General features: G+C 45.7%; 1 long non-coding RNA gene across 2 annotated transcripts in view; it reads right to left on the bottom strand.

Moving 5' to 3' along the window:
- Nucleotides 1–17,159, bottom strand: part of LOC141089584 (uncharacterized) — a 189,878-nt gene that overhangs the window by 166,484 nt on the left and 6,235 nt on the right. For both annotated transcript variants that reach the window (XR_012232330.1, XR_012232331.1), the window contains exon 2: nucleotides 16,621–16,662. This is a non-coding gene — a long non-coding RNA (uncharacterized lncRNA). The remainder of the gene's footprint in view (nucleotides 1–16,620; nucleotides 16,663–17,159) is intronic.

Genomic DNA, 17,159 nt, shown 5'->3' with positions numbered 1-17,159 from the left:
AATTCAGCACCAGAAACACCATCAGTACATGGTACATCAATTGTAATGTCAGTTCAGACATATATTTGTATTGCATGAACCTACAACTTCCAGTACATCCTTAACAATGGTAAGGAGATACTGGGAGTTGTTGCTATCAGTCTTCACCAGACTGTGGACATACAGGAACCACAGTACTGATGAGAACTAGTCAATATCACAAAGAAAAATTACATCCAGGTACTTTATAGATGACGTGTCATGATTAAACCTCTCAGGGTGTCTGGGATGAGGTTACTGACAGTTCGGCCTTCCAATCTGATACAGGGGCGTGCTGAAGCTGTCAGTACTTTGATTGACAGCATGACTATTCAGTCTGGTTCAGGGGCGTGCTGAGCAGTCAGTGTGTTTATTGACATCTCGACCAGCCAATCTGTGACTGGGAGCTGTCGGCAGTCTCAGGTGTTCACTATCCCGGGTAATTGCCTTGCCTATTTAACTGAGCAGTTCCTCCCAGACCACTGCGAGACGTACATTCATCTTGTCAGATTTTGATTTTTGCTTTCCTGTGCCTTGAGTTCTATATGCTTGATCTGTTGCCTGACCTTGGACTTTATTCTGACCATCCTCCTATTTAACCCCTTCAGCTCTGATCCGTTATCCTCCCGGTATTCTGACCTTGGAACGATACCTGACTCTGCTTTTGTCTCTACCTTCTGTTTATGACGTACCCTCATGGCTTCTGACCTTGGACTTCCCGACCACTCTGACTCACGGCTTAGCCGTGAGAAGTGACTAGCATCACATGATGTCTCTGATTGGAGTCATTCTCTTTCTTAACTTCATCTTGTCCAGACGCTATGATGACTTTTCACAGCCACAGATAGTCTCTGCAGCATTAAATCTTCTCCGGTCTTGTGCAGCGCATACCAACATGATACCCTTAAAAATAGCAGTGCATTATAATGCTCATGAATAAAAATATCTGCCCTATGCTGAGTCGCTGAATAAATAATTTCCCCTCATTATATTCCATGCTTAAAATATGAACCACACACTGTCCCTCTTATGGTACATGCCCTCCACACTGTCCTCTATACAGTCTCTATACTGTGACCTCTCATCACATCCCCCATCCTGGCTGTGCCCTTACACTGTCCCCCCTATGCTAAACCCTCCACTCTACTTAGCCTCTATTATGTGCCCACTCATTTTTCTCCCCTACACTGTATACTCATACTTTTTGATACTAACTCACATGTCTTTGTGAGATGCAGTCTTATTCAATCCAAACCATCTCAAATCAGTTGAGGTCAGGTGATTGTGGAGGCCATGTCAGCTGACGCAGAACTCCATCCCTCTCCTACTTAGTCACATAGCCCTTACATAGACTGGCGGTGTGCTTTAGGTCATTGTCCTGTTGCAAAACAAATGATAGTCCTACTAAGTGCAAACCAAATGGGATGAAATTTCGTAGGAATATGCTGCGGTAGCCATGCTGTGCAAGTCTTCATGCTTCTTAATGTAGTGTTACCATGCATCACTCATTACACAGCACTGATTGACTAAAACATACATTTAGTCTATTTACTGAGCAGACTTCCTCTCTGTTTGCCAACTATTTCTGTTAACCTAACATACAATACACATCAGAATGATGCTGAGTTTGTGTATATAGAAGCTTAAAGGGGTATTCCCTGTTCCAAGATCCGTTCCCAATAAGTAGTAGGTGTAATATTAATCATATTTGCAAATACCTCCAATTATTATTGCACCTGCTACATATTGGAATAGGATCTTGGAGATGGGAATACCAATTTAAGGTTTAAGTCCTAATAGTTGCAAAATTTAAAGTGCTGTACTTTATAATTTGGAATATGCATCAAACCGACCCTCACAGACAGATTTGGAGTACAGTTCTGTATAGACAAGATATACTGTATACCATATGATGGACTATAGTTCTGTAATTACATATGTAGCTTTGCAGCATTGGAGTCCTGAGTTTAAAACTGGTTTAATGCCGAGCTTTATAAAATTTATTTTACGCTCTACACTGTAGGATTTACTATAGATACTCCCTGAGAGTGTATTTTATTGGGACTTTAGCTGGAACTTACGTGAGCATTTAAGGGGTTATCCGGGACTATTATATTTTTTCTCATTGGGCTAAGAACCGACAGGCAGGTAGTTGCAACAGAGCAGCTCTTTTTCTTCCGAGCTGCTTAATCGACAGGTTGTGAATGCTGACATCATGCTGATTGACAGCCAGCTCAGGGCAATGCCTGTCAATCAGCATGACATCAGCAATCACACCCTTTCAATAGGGCAGCCTGGAAGAAAGGACTCTGCTCTGTCAACATCACCGGAAACCTCAGGAGCAGTCCATGACTGCTCTGAGCTGACAGATATTGGCGCCAGGCCCAGTAGGCAGGTAGTTAAAAATTACTTACCTGTAAGTTCTTAGTCCCATAAGAAAAAAATAAAATTGTCCTGGATAACTCCTTTATTAAGAATAGTACAGTGGGAATACATGAGCACTATACAAAAAAATATGTAGTGAAATAAAGAAAGAATATGGTCTACCCACTCAGGACTGGACAACATTAACAAGAATGAAGAGCAACTACAAAGAGACATCATTATTCAGAGGGCTGTATGTATGAATATATTGCAATACTACACTTTCATTGCAGTGACCATGGGACAGCTATTAAAACTATTGCAAAACTGGAATCAAAGATGAAGGCTTTAGTGTAGTTTTTTATGTGTTTTTTTGAACTAATGAAATGAATGAAGTCAAAAGGAATTAAAATATTTAAAAGGATATTTAAAAGGACTACTGTAATACTTCACCTGTTGCAATAAAAAATATGTGTGATAACAAACTAAAACTATTCCCATCTCCCATGCATAATTACACTCCATTCAGATAAGCATGCATGTTTCTCAGTAGGGAAAGGGATAATAAGTTACTGCCACACATCACTGATGGTGGCTTATCTCCAAAGGATGAGGCATGCTGAACTTTAACATACCCCAACCTTTTAATATGACATCTGCTAATAAATACACACGCAATTAAATACTCATTAGATGGTCATCTAATTTCACATAAATCGACAGTTTCTGCCCAGGTTTATCTAGTGAGTATGGATATCTTATGTAAAATTTAAGCACTGTTAGTTTATTGTGCACATAAACCTCCTTACAAATACAACTACGATAGTGACATCCTCTGAACCACTGCTTAAGGCAACAAAACATGAATACCTAAAATATATAGTCATGAAAAAATTAAGTCCATGTGTATGGTTTTTCATAACAGAATATGATAAAATAAATCTGGTCTTGAAAAATGAACAATAAATCATAACAAATCACACTGTGTCACAATCTAACAAAAACTAGGCCAAAATTCAGAAGTGTGTAAAAAATAAAGCATAGAGATTAAGAGGGTAAGTAGACAGTACTGCTAATCAAATGCCCTTTATCAGTAGCGTAGCTAATTAGGGGGCAGAGGAGGCGATTGCCAAACTTAATTTTATCGGCATGCACAGTTAACCTCTATAGTAGAGCAGGGAAAAATGGTCTCCTTATTCTACCGTACCCTGTTTTGTAGGCTTAAAGTTGCTTTAGGCCTGCGGCCTGCAGAACGGCAGGTCCTGGGCAGAGAGACATTATGTTGTCATTGCACAGTAACATGCATAGGACATATCTTCCCAGGACCTGCTGCTGTCTGCCACTGGATTCGCTGGGGTTAGATGAATATATGATGTTTACTTTTTTATTTTAATATTGTTTGTCATTATGTGTGGGGGCTACTAAGGGGGCCTCATACATAGTGGGGGCTACTTAGGGGACCCTAATCCTGAGTAGGACCTAGTAAGGGGGCCCTAATGCAGAGTGGGGGCCACTAAGGGGGCCATGAAACTGAGTGGGGGCTACTAAAGGGGCCCTCATCCCTAGTGGGGGCTACTTAAGGGGCCCTAATACAGAGTGGGGGGCCACTAACGGGGCCATTATAAAGCGCGGAGGCTACTAAAAGGGCTTCCATACAGAGGCAAGGCTAATAAGAGGCCTTCACAGAGTGGGGGCTACTACGGGGTCATAACACATCAGTGGTGATACTATGGGGGCCATGATACAGCATGGGGGCTAAGGAGGCCCTCATACAGAGTGGGGGCTAGTACAGGGGACATGATACCGTGTGGGGTATACTAAGGGGGCCATGATACAGCATGGGGCCTACTAAATGGGCCCTCATACAGTGTGGGGCTACTAAAGGGGCCATAACACCAAGTGCAGGCTACTAAGGGGGCCATCTTACAGCATGGTGGGTAGTAAAGGTGCCCTAATACAGAGTGGGAGCTACTAAAGGGCCATCTTACAGAATGGGGGCCATCATACAAACTGGGGACTACTGTGGGGACCATAATATGGTAAGGGTGCTAATGTAGCGCTATAACACAGCAAGGTAGCAAGATACAATGTGGGGGGCTACTGTGGGGCCATCATACAGTGTTGTGGCTACTGTGGGACCATCATACCATGTGGGGGCTACTGTACGACTCATCATACAGTGTGGGGACTACTGAGGGGGCATTTTACAGCTTAGGGGGCATTATAGTGTGTATAGGAGAGCTGTGGGAACATCATACTGTGCATACTGATCTGTGGGGAGATCATACTGTATACAGGGGAGCTGTGGGACCATCATACTGTGCATATGGGTGTATGTTGGTCTTTGTATGATGATTTATTCAACAGCTACAGGTCAGACTCTAAAGCAGGGGTGGGGAACCTCAGGCCCCTGGGCCATTTACGGCCCTCCATGACCTTTTATCAGGCCCCCGGGCAGATTCTCAGGTACCGCAGTGCTTTGGCAGGGAGTTGTATTTTGATTGCCACCAGCTCATTAATTTCTTCTTGCTCTGCTAGCATACACACTCAGTGTTCACTACTGAACACTGAAGAGCATGCAATGAAAGATTACATCCTGACACCAGTGCCAGAGTAAGGATATACTTTGTGGGCAGAGTTTGTACGGCCCCACGGATGGTATAAATATCCAAATGGCCCATGGCAGAAAAAAGATTCCCCACCCCTGCTCTAAAGGTATCAAGCATGTTAGCAGTTTAGATTCATGAGAGCATACTTAGATAAAGACTGAACACGTGTGGCTTGTTTGGAAGTGTTTTGGAAGTGTTTCCAGAAAAAATGTCCTGTTTATAAAAAGACTATGGCAGAATAGCTAAAGTTTGCAAAGTTGCATCTGAACAAACCACAAGATTTTTGGAACAATGTCCTTTGACAGAAGAAACTAAAGTGGAGATGTTTGGCCGTAATGTCCTGCACCAGGTTTGGTGAAAACCAATCACTGTAACTTCCAGACACACTCACCATGTGCCAAACACCAACCTCCATTACATAGCCCATAACCCCTCCTACAAGTGAGGTAAGCATCACATGGGCTGTTCACAAGACCATGACATCATCGCAGGTACTGTCTATAGGGAAAAACCCTGATAACATTAACCTGCTGGGAGAAATTTATCTCCCATCCAGTAAAACACCCTTTACTGTACCATATACCTCCCTCCTATGTTCAACACTAAGGGGGTGGACACATGACATACAGTGAACTCTGGACAGCGCATCTGCATTCCCCTGTAGTATGCCTGCCCGGTGTTCTACTGAAAATGTTACATTTTGCAGGGACAGGAACCACCTGGTGACTCGGGCATTCCTCTCCTTAGCTTGACTCATCCATGTAAGAGGGGAATGATCTGTCATGAACTGAAATGTTCTCCCTAGCAAATAGTAGCGCAATGACTCCTGTGCCCACTTGATGGCCAGGCACTCTCTCTCCACAATACTGTACATGGTTTCAGCTGGGGTAAGCTTCCGGCTTAGGAGACTAAGGGGATGCTCTTCCCTGTTAAACTCCTGAGATAGCACGGCCTCGAGCCCTATCTCAGAGGCATCTGTCTGCACAACTAACTCTTTTTTGAAATTTGGAGTGATCAGGACTGGTGTACCACACAGTACCCCTTTTAACTTTGTAAAGGACTCCTCTAACTGATCATTCCAGTGGAAAATCACAGATTTCCTCCCTTTTAAGCAGTCTGTTAAAGGCGCGGACAGGGTTGCAAAGTTGGGAATGAACCGCCTGTAATATCCCACCAAACCTAAAAAGGTTTTTATCTGTTTTGTTGTGAGGGGACGGGAAGAGTTCTGAATTGCCTTCACTTTGTTTATTTGAGGCTTGAGAACTCCTCTCCCAATGATGTAATCCAAGTACCGAGCTTCCTCCAACCCTATGGAACACTTCTTTGGGTTGGCAGTTAGCCCTGCTTGTCGCAGAGAGTCTATCACTGCCTGTACTTTTGCTAAGTGACTTTCCCAGTCGGTGCTGTACACAATAATATCGTTTAGATAGGCTGAGGCATAGCGGGGATGAGACGGAGAACAATATCCATTAATCGCTGGAACGTTGCTGGTGCACCATGCAACCCAAAGGATAACACCTTATACTGGAACAGCCCCTCGGGTGTTACAAAAGCCATTTTTTCCTTTGCCGCCTCTGTTAGGGGTACCTGCCAATAACCTTTTGTAAGGTCCAGAGTTGTAAAATACCGTGCCTGCCCAAATCGCTCTATCAACTCGTCAACCCGAGGCATAGGGTAGGCGTCAAACTTTGAAATGTCATTAAGTTTTCTAAAATCATTACAGAATCTTAGGTCTAAGGGGTAAGGTTTCTCCTTGTGGAGAGTGACACACCAGCTCTGGCTTGTCAAGGTAAGGAGGCTTATTCGCCGTGCAATGCTCCTCTGGGAAATTTTATATGCAAATTGTCTCTTCAGAGAGAAAGAGGACTTTTACTCTACAGCGCCACCTATTGGTAGTAGCGATCCTACAAGTCACAATCAACCCTTTAACGAGTCTTGTAATATGACTTAGGACTTTTATCCTAAGTCATATTACAAGACTCGTTAAAGGGTTGATTGTGACTTGTAGGATCGCTACTACCAATAGGTGGCGCTGTAGAGTAAAAGTCCTCTTTCTCTCTGAAGAGGCAATTTGCATACAGAATCTTAGAGACCCATCAGGCTTGGGTATTAGGACTACTGGGCTCGCCCACTCACTTTGGGACTCTTCTATGACCCTTAACTGTAGTATGGTTTTACCTCCTCCGAGATGGCTTGTCGCCGGGCCTCAGGCACCCGATATGGCTTTAGTCGGACTTTGGCCTGTGGCTCCGTGACAATGTCATGTTGTATTAGGGAGGTGGGTCCGGGGAGCTCCGAAAAAGCATCTGTATTTCAGCTAATGAACTCCCGGACCTCCTGAACCTGTCTAGGAGACAAAATGTCTGCAAATTTGACTGCGGGTTGGACTTCTCCTGCCTTGCCCCGAGGTTGATGGAGCCTTCTCCATCTGTAACGCAGGCAGCGGACTATCCCCACCAAGGTTTTCTCTATCTTTCTATGGTTTAAGCAACTTAACATGGTAAACCTGTTCTGGCTTTCGCCGTCCTGGCTGATATACCTTGTAGTCTACTGGCCCCACCTTTTCCATGATCTCATAGGGTCCCTGCCACCTTGCAAGAAATTTGCTATCTACGGTAGGCACAAGTACCAACACCTGATCCCCAGGGCTAAAGGTTCTTACCCGAGCCCCCCGGTTATAGACCCGACTCTGTGACTGTTGTTCTGCCTCCATATGTTCCCGGACTAAGGGTAGGACTGTCTCCATTCTTTCTTGCATTTTTGCAACATGTTCTATCACACTTTTGTGGGGGGTAGGTTGGTTCTCCCAGGTCTCTTTGGTTATATCGAGTGTGACGAGCGTCAGCTTACGCTGAGTCGTTTTTCTTGAATGAGTGGACCCTCTCGGCCGCGGCACCCACCCACCTAGGACGAGCTAACCTAGTGAGAAGCCACCCCCTATACAGGGAGTGTCAGGGGCAGGACCAAGGGGGTGAGCCACCACGGCAGCTGGACCAGACGGCCGGCTCAGGGAAACAAGACAAGGCGAGACAAGACATTAATTCAAAGTAACTTCATTAAGGAACACTTCAGGGTCAAACAGGTACCAAACGTAAACACACTGGAAACACATAGCAAGGTGCGTGCAAGGGCACGCCAAAGTCCAAAGCATGGTTCGTGCAAGATGGTAGGCAGGGGCACGATGACATCAGACTCCGGACAGTAAGCGAAGATCAACCGGGACATCAGATTCTATGGCTCTGATGGTCGATCGGCAGGATCCGGGCATCCGGTAATCAGACCAGGGTTCCATGCAAGGAGACAAGTCAAAGTTAGAGACATGATGCATGTCAAGGAATTCGCCGGGGTTCAAGACAGAGTGCGTGCCCGAAGACACGCCAGGATCCAAGCTAAGGTACGGTGACACTGGAATCCGGAGTGCTGGCATCGACCGACAGGATCCAGGAATCAGGCTGCGGAAGTCAGCTTCGGACACCAGGCCGCAGTCATCTAGGTCCGGACCTCTGGCAGCGGTCGGCAGGTAAGACAGGTTCCAGGACGGAGGCCTGCGCGTGTAGAGAGACACGCCAGGGAGAGGTATACGACCGGTGACCTGCGCGTCTAGAGAGACACGCCAAGGACAGGTACGGTGGCCTGCGCGTCTAGAGAGACACGCCAGGGAGAGGTCCAGAGATGGAGGCCTGCGCGTGTAGAGAGACACACCAGGGAGAGGTATAGGAACGGTGGCCTGCGCGTGTAGAGAGACACGCCAGGGACAGGTAAAGGTACGGTGGCCTGCGCGTGTAGAGAGCACGCCAGGGAGAGGTACAGGGATGGAGGCCTGCGCGTGTAGAGAGACACGCCAGGGAGAGGTATAGTAACGGTGGCCTGCACGTGTAAAGAGACACGCCAGGGACAGTTACGGTGGCCTGCGCGTCTAGAGAGACACGCCAGGGAGACAAGGTTCAGAACAGAGCAAGGAAAGCAAAAGACTTGTGCAAGAGTAGCACGAAAACGCACAGTGCGAGAACCAGCGTGAGTGCAAGGAAGCACGGAAAGCACGGCTGGGGCACCAGCCGGCGGTACCGGCGGTGGCACAGGCAGGCGGGCACGACTAGAGGCGGCACGTCTGAGGCACACACAGGTGGTAACCACTATAGCACTAGACGGCGGGCACGGCTGAGGCACACAGGCGGGCACGACAAGAGCGGCACGGCTGAGGTGCAACAGGCGGGCAATGGGCGACCAGGCGCGCGCAAGTGGGCACGGAGCCACAAGGCAGGGCTAGGCAAAGGTACAGGACAGAGATGCATGCGAGACAGCACGGCAAAGCCTAGTACGAGAGGTCCAAGAGTGCATGAAATATCAGAGACAAGGCATAGAGTACGAGGAAGAGTCCTGCACATGCAGAGGGCATGCCAAGGGCAAAGTACAAGGCGAGACCTGCGCGTGCCGAGGGGCGCGCCAGGGACAGGGTACAAAACGGAGGCCTGCACGTGTAGAGAGACACGCCAGGGACAGGGTACACGAAGCAGAATCAGAGCAAGGAAGAACTACAAGGCAAAGCAGAGCAGACACAAAACATGGCATGAGGGACAAACACTAGACAAGGCACGAGACAAGAGACGGAGTATGAGCACGGAGCGTGTGCAGAGACGCACGACAGAGCAAAGTGCAAGGGCACAGAATAGAGGGAGCAACCCAGCAGACCAAGCAGCCATGCAGGGAAGCAACACAATACTCAGGCCCTGAGCATAGGGAGGGACGGTCTGATATAGGGCATTAGCACCTCCACTTCCGGGTCAGAACCAGGGGAGAACTTCCAGTTCAGTTCCTCCAGGATCACAGAGAGCAGTCACATGACCAGAGATTCCAGACATGCAGAGATGATTGCTGAACCAGACAATGCTGGAACCTAGGAAAGGTCACATGATCAGGGGTTTCAGACATGCAGAGATGATCACAGAAGGCAGAGCAGAAATGCAGGCATCTTGCAGCCCAACAGTCATGAGGTGAGTGTGCACACTGCTCTAGGGAACATGCAGGATAGCAGACATGAGATGCGCGTGCACACCGCTCCAGGGGTCATGAGGCAAAACAGCCATGGCGGACATAACAGACATGGCGAGCATGACATCGAGTAAGCCCTGTGGATGTCTGTCGTACAATAGTTCAACAGGTGAACCCCGTAGATGCCTAAGGCACCTCCCGCACTGCAAACAACAAATATGGCAATAAGAGATCCCAGTCCTTCCCATCTTTGGAAACTGCCTTTTTTAACATGTTCTTCAGCGTCTTATTGAATCTTTCTACCAGACCATCTGTTTGGGGATGATAGACCGATGTGCGCAACTGTTTAACATTTAGCAAACGGCAGAGTTCCTTCATAATTTTTGACATAAAGGGGGTTCCCTGGTCTGTTAAAATTTCTTGTGGAATTCCCACCCGCGAAAACATACCCATGTGTTCCTTTGCTATAAGCTTAGCTGATGTGTGGAGCAGAGGAATGGCCTCAGGATATCGGGTAGCATAATCTAGAACTACCAAGATGTGTTGGTGTCCCCTTGCCGACTTATTGAGAGGCCCGACCAGATCCATTGCCACTCTCTCGAAGGGTACCTCTATGATTGGTAAAGGCACCAAGGGATTCCGAAAGTGAGGCTGGGGACTGGTTACCTGGCACACTGGACAGGAATTACAGTACCGTTTAACTTCTTTATGGACCCCTAGCCAGTAGAACCGCTGCAGAATTCAGTCTAGGGTTTTCTCTTGGCCCAAATGCCCCTCAAGTACATGCGCATGCGCCAAGTCCATTACCAGCCTACGATATGCCTGAGGCAACAGTAACTGTTCCACCATTTCCCCACGTATTTTCTCCACTCAGTACAACAAATCTTGGTTCAGCTCAAAGCTGCCCCAGGTTGTTGGGGTTTCCCATTAACAAACAGTACATTTTCTCTGGCCTGGGCCAAAGTAGGGTCTCGGAGTTGCGCCGTACCAAAATTATCACCTGCTACACTCAAATCTGACAACTCGGGTCCCGGCGGGAAGTCTTCCACCTTTCCAGCCAATACTTCTATGGGAGAATTCTTCTCCTCCACTGAAGGGAAGGTTACCCCTACCACCAGCACTTCTTCCTCTGGGCCACCAGGTTCATGCCCTACTTCTGGAGAATGTAACCTGGTTGCCTCTGGTGCCTGCAGTTGCTCCGTGGGTGGGACAACAGATGGCCAAAGCACAGAAAATAAAGGAAAGTCTCTTCCAATTATCACTTTATAATGCAGATTAGTCACAACCCCCACCTCGTGGCACTGCCTTCCCGCTGGCGTGTTTATCACCACTAGTGCGGTGGGATAGTCTTTTAAGTCCCCATGTATACACAACACCCCTATTTTCTGACCCATATACTCGCTAGTTTGTATCCAGCTGGCTCGTACCAGGGTTACAAGACTCCCTGAGTCTAATAGGGCCACAGCCGGGGTGCCTTTCACTTCAACCCGACACAAATGTTCCATATTGGGACCTTTTGGGGTGCCCATTACACACATCGGTTCGGCATAGTGAGACTGGCGGTACCCAAAGTGTGTGTCCATGGGCTCAGCCAGGTGGGGGCAATCAGCTCTCATATGACCTGGTTCCTGGCACCGCCAGCAGATTATGGGCTCCTTACTTCCCCAGATATGTTCTGAGCGGCTTTCCTGGGCTGCGAACCAGGGGTAGAAACTTAGGGAACCTTCCTGTTACCTTCCGGGGAGTCCCTCCTTGTAGCTCTTTCGTAGCCCCATACCTTTCTATAAGGTCTATCATCTGCATAACATTAGTAGGGGATGCCTCTCCGACCCATGTCTGGAGGGAAGGGGGGCAAAGCCCTCCAAAACTTATCAGTCATTATGCGGCCCACCATGGCCGTGGGGGACAACACCTCAGGCTGCAACCACTTTTGTAACAGGTGCATCAGGTCATAATACTGGGACCGAGCTGGCTTGGAGGGGGTAAATCCCCACTGGTGTACCCGCTGGGCCCGAACTAACACATTTACCCCAGGACGTGCCAGCATCTCACCCTTGACGACCGTGTAGTCCGCCCTTTGCTCCGTGGGTAGGTCCTCATACGCTTTCAAAGGTCCTGGGACCAGAAACGGAGCGATGATTTCTGCCCACTGGTCCCGGGGTAGCTTCTCTCTCGCAGCGACTCCTTCTAACATCTCCAGGTACGCCTCCACATCTTCCGACTTCTCCATTTTGGGAACCGCTGTACGAACCGCTTTCCGAACATCATGGATTCCCCGGTTAGTTCCTTTTGTCTGCGCTGTCGCGATATGCTGTATCAACAGCTGACTGGTTTCTTGCTGCTGCTGCATAGCCTGCTGTCGCATGGCCTCCTGTTGCTGCTGCATAGCCTGCTGCTGCTGTGTGGCCCCCTGCAGCTGCTGCATATCCTGCTGCTGCATAGCCTGCTGCTGCTGTCGCATGGCCTCTATGAGCGTTTTTACCGTGGACTCCATTTCTGGAAAGTTTCCCGCCTGGGTCTGTGCCACTCGTTTCACCCAGGACATAAGCTGGGGTACAAATCAAAAATAAGAAAAACAGCCTGGCCTCACTGCATTTGCCCGCATTCAGTCCACCAATTGTAGGGATTCACTCTGGTAGGTAATGGCAGGGCTGCAGTAACGAGGCAACACACAGGCTTAAGGTCCAATTTCAGTGGTTTAATGTCACGCTGCAAACAGCAGATTAACAGAAAGTAAGGAAAAACATAAATATACTCCAGCTTGGAGAACCCCTGGTCCCAGACTCACCCCTTGCACAGGACAGGCTTAACTAAATGGCTGCCAGGTGCCATTCCCAGGGTTGTTGAGAGTCTTGCTGCTATAGTCCTGCAGCACGGGGATCCTGTATACAAGTTTAGGCTAAGTCCAGCCAAGTTCCTGTAACTTCCAGACACACTCACCATGTGCCAAACACCAACCTCCATTACATAGCCCATAACCCCTCCTACAAGTGAGGTAAACATCACATGGGTTGATCACGTGACCATGACATCATCGCAGGTCCTGTCTTTAGGGAAAAACCCTGCCAAACATTAACCTGCTGGGAGAAATGTATCTCCCATTCAGTAAAACGCCCTTTACTGTACCACAGTACATAGAGAGCCTTTCTAAGCTCTTCTACATGTGGCATCTAAGAACTCTAATTGTGTCACAACTGCTGCACTCAGTGAACTAAGTGGTACATCGTTAAGTTCATGGTCTCTTTTCTTTCATAATGCTGCTCTCAGATGAAGTAGCAAAACCTGCTGACAAATTCCCTTTAAGTACTCACATGATGTAATTTGTCATGTGTATTTATCCGAGACCATGTGTATTTAGCTTTTAAGACCTTTTAAGGACCACATGTTTTTATGTTATCTCCTGATGCATAAAACCGCAATCTTATGATTGTATATAATGATTAATTTGCTACAAACATCATACTGACACATATAAGAGTTTCTGGATATGGAAGTCAGGAGTAGAAAGTGGGGAAAAAAATGAGAAAATAAATCCAGAAAATCACCTTGTCTGATTTGGCAAGATTTATTTTGCAAATTATGGTGGAAAATAAGTATTTGATCATTAACAAAAGTTCATCTCAATATTTTGTTATATATCGTTTGTTGGCAATGACAGAGGTCAAACGTTTTCTATAAGTCTACACAAGGTTGGCACACACTGTCGGTGGTATGGTGGTCCATTTCTCCATGCAGATCTCCTCTAGAGCAGCGATGTTTTGGGCCTGTTGCTGGGCAACACGGACTTTCAAATCCCTCCAAAGGTTTTATATAGGGTTGAGATCTGGAGACAGGCTAGGCCACTCCAGGACCTTCATATGCTTCTTACGAAGCCACTCCTTCGTTGCCCTGGCGGTGTGCATGGGATCATTTTCATGCTGAAAGACCCATCCACATTTCATCTTCAATGCCCTTGCTAATGGAAGGAGGCTTGCGCTCAAAATTTCACGATACATGGCCTCATTCATTCTTTCATGTACACAGATCAGTCGTCCTGGTCCTTTTGCAGAGAAACAGCCACAAAGCATGATGTTGCCACTCCCATGCTTCACAGTATGTATGGTGTTCTTTGGATGCAACTCGGCATTCTGTCTCCTCCAAAGACGACGAGTTTTGTATCTACCAAACTGTTCTACTTTAGTTTCATCAGACCATATGACATTTTCCCAATAGTCTTCTGGATAATCCAAATGGTCTCTAGCGAACTTCAGACGGGCCCGGACATGTACTGGCTTAAGCAGGGGGACAGGTCTGGCACTGCAGGATCTTAGTCCCTGGCGGCGTAGTGTGTTATTGATGGTAGCCTTTATTACGGTGGTCCCAGCTCTATGCAGGTCATTCACTATGTCCTCCCATGTGGTTGTGGGATTTTTGCTCACCATTCTTGTGATCATTTTGACCCCACGTGGTGAGATCTTGTGTGGAGACCCAGATCGAGGGAGATTATCAGTGGTCTTGTATGTCTTCCATTTTCTTATTATTGCTCCCACCAGGGCTGGACTGGCCATCTGGCAATTCTAGCAAATGCTAGAATGGCCTGTCTGGTCATGGGCTGCCTTGTCTGCTATGTTGTTAACAGAATCGATGTTCTCAAGACACCCATACTGTTAAGAGTTGTGACAGATCACAAAGTTGCTGACTCCATCACTTAACCCAGCAGGCCACGGGTATCATTAGAAATATTGGTCTTGTAGTAAATCTTGCTTTCCTTCAGCCAGGGTAATATTAGTATTAATAAATCCCATCTGGTGCTTGGGCACAGGGACAGCATGGGCCTGTGTAATTTCAAATGCCAGGACTGAATTTTAGCGCCAGTCCTTACCTGGTTCCCACAGTTGATTTCATCACACCAAGCCGCTTGCCAATTGCAGATTCAGTCTTCTTAGCCTGGTGCAGGGCTACAATTTTGTTTCTGGTGTTCTTTATCAGAGCTCTTTGGTCTTTATCATAGTGGAGTTTGGAGTGTGACTGTTGGAGGTTGTGGACAGGTGTCTTTTATACTGATAACAAGTTCAAAGGTAATGAGTGGAGGAGAGAGGAGCCTCTTAAAGAAGAAGTTACAGGTCTGTGAGAGCCGGAAATCTTGCATGTTTTTAGGTGACCAAATACTTATTTTCCACCATAATTTGCTAAATAAATCTTGCCAAATCAGACAAGGTGATTTTCTGGATTTGTTTTCTCATTTTGACTCTCATAGTTGTGGTTTACCTATGATGTCAATTACAGGCCTCTCTCATCTTTTTAAGTGAGAGAACTTGCACAATTGGTGGCTGACTAAATACTTTTTTCCCCACTGTACTTTAAAACAAATTAGTGTGCATGTAACTGTACTGTTAAATAACTGGTTGCATAACTGTGGAGAGGAATACTACAATTATAATGTAATTCTAGTGGAATACTGATCCAGTTTAATACAACATGTCCACTCTTAATAAAGCTGAGGGAGTAAAAGAGTTGAGAGAGTTGCTAAGAGTCTCTAACGACGCGTGCCAAACACGTGGAAGGTAAATCCCCTAATTCAGTCTATTCTTCCAGCATTCTCTGGCTGGCAGCCAAGCTAAATATTTCTGCTGGAAAAAAAATGTACTCTTGTGAACTGAGCTATTCGCAACTGCAGCTGAGACTGAGGGGGCTTTCCTAGCAAGCAGAGCACTTCTGTGTCATCTTGTGTGTTCTTTGCATATTCAATCTGTGCTTGAATACACAGGAGACAACTTCAAGTAGATGCACTTTCTCTAGATATAAAAATGTTTTAACAACGGGCTCTAAACTTTAAGTACTTGTTTTATTAAACTTCAGACACTGAGGTTTGCCATGTTATTTTGCCTTTACTGGCTATCACGTTAATACAAACCAAATATATTAGCTGTTTAAGACACAAAGCCAAAAATGTAGTAACTACAAAACTTGTAGCTATCCTTAGTGAAAAGCCTTCCCCAAATCTACTTAGCAAGTTCCTATTGAAAGACTAGTTGTGTTTTAGTAAAAGATAAATACTTGTGTGAGCCTTAATTGGATTAATATAATGAATCTAGAAGGAAAAAAAAGAAAATCAAATTGGCAAAATGGTTTTGCCCTCCACCTCAGTGTCACCTTCTGCTGGGATTTCCTGGCTGGCTGCCACCTTGAATCTGCTGAATGTTCTTTAGATAAATTAATTAGAGGCGCTTTAATATTTGGGTAACAACATATGGACTGCCTTGGTCAGTAGCATGTGCTGCATTCACTTAACTGAAACAATTAATAGAGGTGTATTTTAAATAGGGACCTCTGTTACGGCTGCATGTTGAAGTGTATGATACTTTATAGATGCTTTTGCTTAGAACATATTCACTTCTTCCATAAGCAGCTACATGTATTGAAATCCTAGGAGTCAATGATGTCAATGGTACAGCTGAGCTGTCAATAGTTTCATCATTGAATCAATAGCTATCCTTTCAGACTTCCCTTCCAACAAATATGTTTACCTTGTCCAAGGGTGCACATCATTTTAATAAATGAATAATCAGCTGCCAGACACATCAATTGCCACTTACCTATCATGAGACGTAATAGACATTGGTGGGATTGAACAATATTTTGAATGGCAAGCATTATTTACCTTTCAAGCTTCCTTTTGATGTCTCTTGTTTATTCTAACAATCTGTATTGGCACAAAAAAAAACATTGAATAAGAATTGTTCTAGCAAACATTAATAGTTAGTTTGGTAAATTTCCCTTAATAACGGTAAATTAAGTGAAATTTTCAGCCAAAAAATAGCCTCACATCTCCTTTAACGCATTATAGTTCAGCTTTTTTTTTTCATCAATGTTCCCCAAAGGAAGAAGTATGAATCAGAAAGGGATTTTTTTAATGCAAGTTATTTCTGTTCCATTTAATAGCTAAATGGAAACTTCTATATATATTCTATACCTCAATAAAATATGTACTATTCCACAACATATATTAAGCCAGATATCTATTCTATATGTGCATCACTGAAATTACAAAAATGGATGGTCAGCAAATGTACAATAGCATATACACATTTCAATCTCGTTTCATCAAACTAGCCCAAAAAAAAGCACAAGCATCCCACTCTTCTCTGTACAACTAGATGTGGTTTATTTGTTAAGTAAAACATTTAAGCAGCAAGCTAT

Source organism: Dendrobates tinctorius, unplaced genomic scaffold, assembly GCF_039654945.1.
Source record: "Dendrobates tinctorius isolate UK_male_01 unplaced genomic scaffold, ASM3965494v1 ptg000046l, whole genome shotgun sequence".
NCBI lineage: Eukaryota > Metazoa > Chordata > Amphibia > Anura > Dendrobatidae > Dendrobates > Dendrobates tinctorius.
The sequence above is the reverse complement of the archived record's forward strand: the minus strand, read 5'-3'. Positions and strand labels throughout refer to the sequence as shown.